This window comes from Antrostomus carolinensis, unplaced genomic scaffold (genome assembly GCF_000700745.2).
Source record: "Antrostomus carolinensis isolate BGI_N321 unplaced genomic scaffold, ASM70074v2 scaffold8440, whole genome shotgun sequence".
NCBI lineage: Eukaryota > Metazoa > Chordata > Aves > Caprimulgiformes > Caprimulgidae > Antrostomus > Antrostomus carolinensis.
Genome location: NW_010287706.1, coordinates 81,726 through 89,850, shown reverse-complemented (window position 1 = coordinate 89,850; position 8,125 = coordinate 81,726).

The following is an 8,125-nucleotide window of genomic DNA, read 5'->3' as shown; positions in this document are numbered from 1 at the left end:
CTCTTGAGCAAACTGTGCCTTGTGGGGTGTGCTTGGAGAGGAAGCAGTCCCCCGCAGGAGTTGAGAGCTTCTAGGTTTAGGTGGCTGTGTAGCCTGTTGGAGAGAGGATAGGACCCTGGGCTTGCAGGCTTTCATGCCAGCTACTTCATTTTTTTGCAGGGGGCAGTACTGAAGTGTCTTGCCAAAGTATTAACTCCTGGATTCTCTAACCTGGATCATTTAATGTGAGAAACTGAGGTCAGACCAACCAGTTTGAATCTTGAATTCTCTGAGGGGATAGAGAAACACCTGGGAGGAAATTAATTATTCAGCATCAGTAATGTGCATTTTATGTTTCTGGGTGGACTTGTATAATTTTTTAAACTGTTTTGCATGTCCCAAACCAGTGAAGCTACTTGGGGAAACTACCTATATACTTGCCTTTGTGAGTTGATTTCTCCAAAAAACCCAATCATTTTGGTTTATCCATCTTTGCTTTGCTAATTTTCACATGCAGGTTCTTCCTAAAATGTGTTGGCAATGTGCTGTTCCCCCTAGCAACCTCCTCCCTCAACAGAAATAGAAGGGATAAACTGACAACCCCCCTGAAAAGCCAATAGATCATCTTAAACATTTTTTTGCTCCTGAATGCTATCTAAGCATTATGTCAGTTCCTTTTTTTTCTACTTGAGTGAACTCAGTGGCAGCAGAGTAGTCATTATTGTCAACAGGAAGGCTTTATTGGCGCTGGACAGTGAGGTCTTGCAAGTCCACTGGTAGCGAAAGCTGACAGCCGTGACAGCTCTGGATGCGTCTGTGCCGAGTTTCTTTCCTTTGGTTGAGTTTAGCTATATGCATAACAGAATTTATCCATGTCTTTGGGGATACTTTTTAGGAACAGAGACCATATTGCTTTTAGTTGGTAATGCTCTGATTCAGGGAAGAAGGTAAGACTTCACCTCAGCACTGCCAGCAGGTGTTTCGATTGCTCTGGGAAACTGAGGATTTTACTGCTTGGCTTTCTGTGGGTGCTTAATAAGATGCTTGCTTTTAGTAGGGTCTTGAAGAAACTGGCTGCCTCGTTCAACTAGTTGCAGATTACCTGTGCTGCCTGCAGACCCAGGGTTTTTGTTTCTTCATGCAGCCTGGTTGTCAGGTTGCTGGTTGTATCTTGCCTTCAGTGGAAGTGTCTTTTTCATTCTTAATGGCAGGGTGGTGCTTGCCCAAATGGTTTCTCCTAAAGATTTGTGCAGTGTTGTTTCCAGTGGATCTTATGAGTGGAGCTGGAAACACTTTACTAACTTTCTTCACAGTGAATGATTCCTTTTCAATTAAATGGTGATTTTGGTGGGAATGGAAATGTTTGCCATTTTTTTTTTTTTTTAAAAAGCAAGCCATACTGGTTTTTAAGTTTCCCGGCACTTTGGTGTCGAACTAATAATCTCCTGACCACTTCTGCTTTTAAGTTATGTGTGGTGGGAAGACCAAATATCTGCCTCTTGTCTTGAGTGCAAGTCCTTGTGAGGAAAGAATCTGCAGTTTCCTATTTGTTTTAGTGGGTCCAGTTATGGAAGCAAGCTTTTGGTCCCACTCCATGGAGCTACGGCCAGTGCTGTGCCTGCCAGGAAAAAATGCAGCCAACCCGAAGAACTTTGTCAAAGGGCGATATCGTACCCCTCGTAAACAGTGTATTCAAACAAATTAGAGACATAATGCAGAAATTACTGGGTAAAAATCTCTGGCTGATGTTATGATTGCAGTTGTCCATCTGGCCTTAAAAACCTATGAATCTGTGATGCAGATTCTAGCATTTTGGCTCTTGCTATAAAAGGGAATCATGAGAAAACTTAGAGCAGAATGAAGCCAATGTAATAAAATGTAAATCTGCAGTTAATATTAGTTTGCGAGTTCATTAAGTAGTGTATATTTTCTTCCTCCAGTGGGCTATAAATAATAGGTACTGCTACAGCTTGCACTCCTCTGTCGCTGGTTTCCACTGATGGAAATGCTTCCAAGGTTCTTGCCTATGAGTTTTTTGTCCCAACTCAGTGTAGCTAATTAATACAAAACATCTGCTCCCTGATGACTTTGATTTCTTTCAAGAGTTTATTTTTTCATTTGTTTTTGCTTTCTTGGATTATTTTTGACTGTCACTTGTTGGTTCGCCTTGGATTTAGACTTTTTGAAGAAATACTTGGCACAACAGGGAAAACAGTTGGAAAATGAATGGCAACAATACTGCAATAAACCCAGTGAAGATTTATGAAGACGGAAAACTTTGACTCATGATGATGAAGAGTCCTATGCAGTCAGTGTGTCTTAGTAGTGCTGTGAACTCCATGAGTACAGGAGGAAGGATGGGGAGGTATGCAGTGTAAGGAGAAACCAGCTCTGTTAATGGTGAGGTCTTTGGCAGCTCCACTCCCTGCCTTGGGACGGAGGAGGAGAGCAGAGGCATGAAGCTTGGTGGAAAGCCTGTGATGTTATTCAGAAGACCTCCCAATGAGCGCTCAGTGCAAAGCGCTGCTGTCCCATCTTGTCGTGCACCTTGACCCCCATCCAGCAGAGCATTTCACTTCATGCTTAATTGGCAGTGTGTAAGTATTCCCATGAGAGGCTTCTCACAAGTATTTTAATTGTAGTTGCTCCTACAAGCTATGAGTGTTGGGTCAGAACTGGAGCTACCTTGATGTAACTCAGACCTTTCCATGGCTGGCTATGCCCTGCAGAGTGCAGTGCAAAGTGAGGCCAGAAGCTGCAGGAGGATGTAGGAGCACTTGATTCACACTTTTTTTTCATATAGGAGTTCAGATTCAGGTTACCCAAAACAATGTTTGATTCCTGTTCAATTCCCAAGAAATATATTAAAACAGAGTTTTGCTTCAGTTGTTTAAAACTAAACATTTTGATTCCGATGTTATTGTTTAAAAATATGCTACTTGAGAAATTATACGGTGTTTTGAAATATTTATGCAGCCTTTAAGGAAGGTTTCTTTACTCCCCTTTGTTTTGTGGTGGAAACTGTAGTTATAGGGTATTGATCTGGTGAAAGAGGATGTTCTTTTCCTGCTTTAGGTGTATTTCAGTGAATTAAAAAAAAAAAAAAAAAAGATTTACAGCTTCATGGCATGAACTCCATCATCTTTTGCTATCCTGATAATTTTGCCTGTTCTAGAGCGATTTGTCAGGGTAGACATTGGTAGAGCATGCGTTGTGGTAAGCCTTAGCTTGCAAATGGTGCTGCTGAAGAGCAGGACTACTCTGGTGTATAATGATTTATTGGAAATCAACTCAAAGACCATGGCAACCCAGAAGAGTTCAGTCTTGTATGTATGCAGAGACTTTGCCCCTGTGTGAGCAATGAAAGTGTTTCTGGAAGACCCTTAGATGCTGGAATGGCAGGAGAATACGTGGCTGGTAGAATAAGCTGGTTCAGTGTTTTAGCCTGCTGGTGGGGGATTTTTGGTTTTTTTTTTCAGCTTGTTTTTTGCCCATTTGAAATTGGAATGAAGAAAATGAAGTTGCTTCAGCTGATCCTGCTCCAGACCAGAGGAGCCATTTTGCTTCAGTGGTATGACCAAAAAAATCCATGGATCAGTGGCTCCTACTTCAGGCATTGTACCGTCATGACTGACCTGTTCTGCTTTCACCTGGGCAATTTAATGCTGCCACATGGCACTGTTTTAGGTGGCTGTGTCAGATGGGGTGCTCTGCTGTGTGGGCAGCAGTGTTGGTTTAGGTCAATATTGATCACCATCAGCCCTGGCATTTCTTGTACTTCCTTCCAGCCACAATCGCTGTGTAGCCAGCGTGAAGCTGCTAAATGCCACCTGTATGAGGAAGACAGGGACATTTGAGTAAAAGGCCGTATCTGGTCTACCTGTCAGACATTCCTGAGTGAAAAAGCACTATTAATTCACCACCTAGAGTTCAAGGCAAAGGTTTAGATCACTTCTGGTTTCATTCTAACTTGATTGCTCACCCGTAGTAACTAGCCTGTCTAGGAACACGAATGTATGCAAATTCCCCAGGCTGTTATTCTGTATTAAAAAAAGGAAGAAAAAAAAAAAAAAGGTTGTGGTATGACTTTAGACTTAATCATCATTTATCCTACCCTGAAGGCATGGAAGTTAATGATGATATAGATCTGTGCGGTTTTGTGTTCCCCTTGACTGAGCATTAGAAATAATTAGGGCTTGTGGGATGGATGCACTGGTGGTGGAGATGAGGAGAAAACATTTTTGAATGTACATATGTGCATCTTCCAAGTTTGCTGGCAGAGATACAGGTGCTAAGAGTGTGCTTATGGGCTCTGAGGTTTCTTGCTTGTTCCTTGAGATAGCTAGCTGATGCTGAGGAGAAAGGAAGTGGGAATAAATAAGTTCTGTTATTTTGGAGGCTTTCAAGGTTATGGACCAAGCAGAGTTGCTAGCTATTTCTGGAGAGATTTCTTCAGTGGGGTAAGCTCTCCTACATCCCAAGGGCTGCTGAGTACAACTCTGGGTTATGCCTGTGGAGTATCTACAGCATTGGGGCTGGTCCAGGAGTTCTAAGCTATACAGGAGCTGGCACTAGACTTCCTGAAGTATGTAAGTCTTAAGCACCATAGTTGAATGTTTTCCTGAATTACCCCCTTCAGTGACCTGAGTGTTTTGATTAGTTGGTTGTTAGACAGCCATAGCCAAATGCACACTGACGGTTGTCACAGGTTGAATGGGGAGGAACTGGTTCTACTGCTCTGGAGAAGACCTCTGGTGTCTTTCTCTGTCTTGCTGTCGGTTAAAGCAGAGGCAGTTTCTGGGTTTTTTATTCAGGTGCACAACAGCTTCATCTCTTCCCAAGTAGCCACATGGTGAGTTATGGAAGCATCTGTTTGGGATAGCAGGAGCCCCTCTCTAAAGTCTCTGCTGAAATGGTGTCCTCCATGTTGCGTGTATGTACTTCCTGTTTGCTCACTGTTTCTTCCCCAATCTGGCCAATCTGCATTTATTTGATGAAAGCCATTTCAGCAAAAATAATCATAGAATTATAGAATGGTATGACTTGGAAGAGACCTTCAAGATCATCTGGTTCCAACCCCCCTGCCATCAGCAGGGACACCTTCCACTAGACCAGGTTGCTCAAAGCCTCATCCAGCCTGGCCCTGAACACTTCCAGGGAGGGGACATCCACAGCTTCTCTGGGCAACCTGGTCCAGTGTCTGACCACCCTCACAGTGAAAACCCTCACCACCCTCAGTGCCTGAGCAGCCCCCCAGAGCTGTTGAAGCTGTGCTGGGAGCCTCTCTGGCCTCCAGGAGCCCAGGCACAGGGGGAGCTCAAAGTCACTTGTGGCTTTTGTCTTCCTGGCATGTGAATTTTAGGTTACTATGTGGTGCCTGTCAAATGGTGTATCATAACCTTTCCTATTTATTTTGCTCTATGCAGACTTCTACTAAAATAAGGGAGGAATTGAGTCTTTTCTAAGTGGAGGTTTAGTGTTCAGCTCTGCTGGCTGACTCATCAGTAGAAAGATTCCCACTGACTTGAGTTAGAGTTGAATGGGTTGTATTATCTTTTCATATGCAGAAAATTATTTTGAAATTGAAGTTAATAACAGCAATTTAAAAATTGTCGTTGATAGAGAGATAATACAATATTTAGTTGTATCATGTTCTTTTTATGATCTGATGTTTTAATAAAAGCACTTTTTCTGATTTTTTTCCTTAATTGGCATGTCATGAAGAAGTTTGTGTCATCAAACACACTAATTACATTCATTAGTAGCATCTCCAGGACAAGTTTTAATTAAGTTGTACAATGTAGATCCATACTTTTGCATCCATTGCAACTTAAGACAGGAATATACTGTTCTGCACAGTTTAATTACAGTGATTGTAATAGAAGGAATTTGATTAAACCTGACTATTTTGTCAATGGCGCTCCCTTCTCTTGCTTTTTAAAATAGTATACAGTTATAACGTGGGACATGTTATTTTTGTGTGTCTTATTCTGAACTGTATTTTAAGATCAGCCTTTTTATCTCATTAAAAAGAAAATGCAGCATGGTTCAGGAGCACTTTGGTCCTGGTGCTTGACTTCAGCTGGAGCAGGAGGCCTTAATGAGCATTTTACCTGCAGACTTCAGGAGGGGAAAGGCTGGCCATCACTGGGTGGCGTATCTAATGGTAGACGATAGCAATACTCTTATTTTGCTTAGGCTGTGGGGTGGAAAGCCACCTAATTGTATGTTTACTTACTGTGGATGTAGTTCAGTGTAGTCTCTGAGTATTGCTTCCACCAAATGTCTTGTAGTTTGGTAGCATTGCCAGCTCCCAACTGTTTTCTGTTTTGGCAGGAGAAAGCAATCTGGGCATGAAAACCCTGAGCTACCAAATGTTTTTGCTCAACATCATAAAAATATACTTGACCAGGCAGAACATCTATATGCCTTATGCTAGTGTGCTGCATTAATACTTGCATACATTGTGAAAATATCTGGATAGTCAAATCTTTCTTTAAGTGTTTGATGCCAGAGCTGAGAACTGATTTTTTTTTTCTACCTCGCACTGTGTTTTTGTGTACAAGGGACTATAGTTGTCAGCCTTCAGTACAGCACAATGATTAAGATGAAACTGACTCAGAGAACTTTATTTTTTCAAACTAAATCTGTTGTTTAATCTTCATTTGTTTTTTAAATACTCCTTAAGATTTTAAAGGAGCATGCCTTTTAGTATAGTGTACTTCTGGATTTTCTTACTATGCCTCTGTAAATAGTGTAATCCTGATATTTGAGGTGCTCAGTTGGCAGCATTCCTAATTTTATCTGAAGTGCCCTGCAGTGAGGTGACCTGGGCTGCTGTGAGGAAGGGTCTCTGTGCCTCACAGGTGTTTGCACTGGTATATTTGCCTGTGCAGAGACTGCAAATTAGCCTGATACAAGTACTAGGGATGAGAGTTGGTGCTAAAGGAGTGAGCACAAAGCTGCTTCCACCTGTTTCAAGCTTGTTCTTGTGCTAGATCATCATGGGCTGAAAAGTCTTGAAAGTCCAATTGTAGAAACTTACAGTGGGATTTTTAAAGAGCACATAGGGATGGTGATCAGGAATTGAAGACGCAGGGAAATCGCTTCCTTTTCAGGAGGGACATGATTACAAAAAGTGAGGTACTAAGCACACACATATACTGTGAGAAGTGAGTTATAATCCAAAGAGAAGGAAATCGTGTGCTTTTAAAGTAAAAGAAAGTTTCTCCTAGGCTGGGATTTTTGGATGACAGCTGTTGATTCTGAAACAAGCTTTTAACTTGGAAATTTAAAGCCCTGCATACAAGATGTGGAAACTCAGCACCGGAAGCTACAATAGTTTTCCTTAGCTGAGTTAAGTGTGTGTAGATTTAATTCACACTTTTTATTCAATATTTTGGGTAATATGAGGGGTAAAAAATGCTATAAGCTTGGAAATAGTTTTTTGGTGTTTAATGTAAATTGTTTATTGCTTGTGTGACTTAAAGCTACTACAAATTTTTGTGTATGGGGAAAAGATAACTTAGATATCTCACACTGAAGTTGTCAAAGACTTGGGGAAAAATGTGGGAGAGGGAGAAAAGCATAAATTTCTGATAACAATAATACAGTAATACTTGCACATAAAATACTTTAAAATTTTAATTCATGAAACCAGAAAACTCTGCATGTTGTTCCTTGTTTCATTTCTTGTCTTAAAGGCCCAGTTATGCTAAAAACATAGACCACTATAAAAAAAGCATGTATTAATACATATAGATGTTTGTGAGTGTATATGTATACCTATATATTTTATATCTTACATATATACATAAACACACAGTGTGCATTATGTATTTATTCCCCCTAAAAGACCAGATCCTAAGAACATGAAGGATCTGGATCTTACAGAAGGTTAGTATATTTACAACTTGGTTTCAGTGGCAGATCTCAAAGGAATAAAGTAATGCGTATATAGAATTGTTTTCAGTGTATGACCTCATTGTTAGAGGAGTTGCATTGTTGTTCTGCTTTACAAAAATACAACTTCCTTGGTTAATTATAAACAGCCTGTTTACCATAGCCACCCAAACCTTGAAATATTTACTGAAGTTTGTAATCTGTCCATCTTCCTTAACAGTTTTTTTTCTCTTGTTTTCAGTGA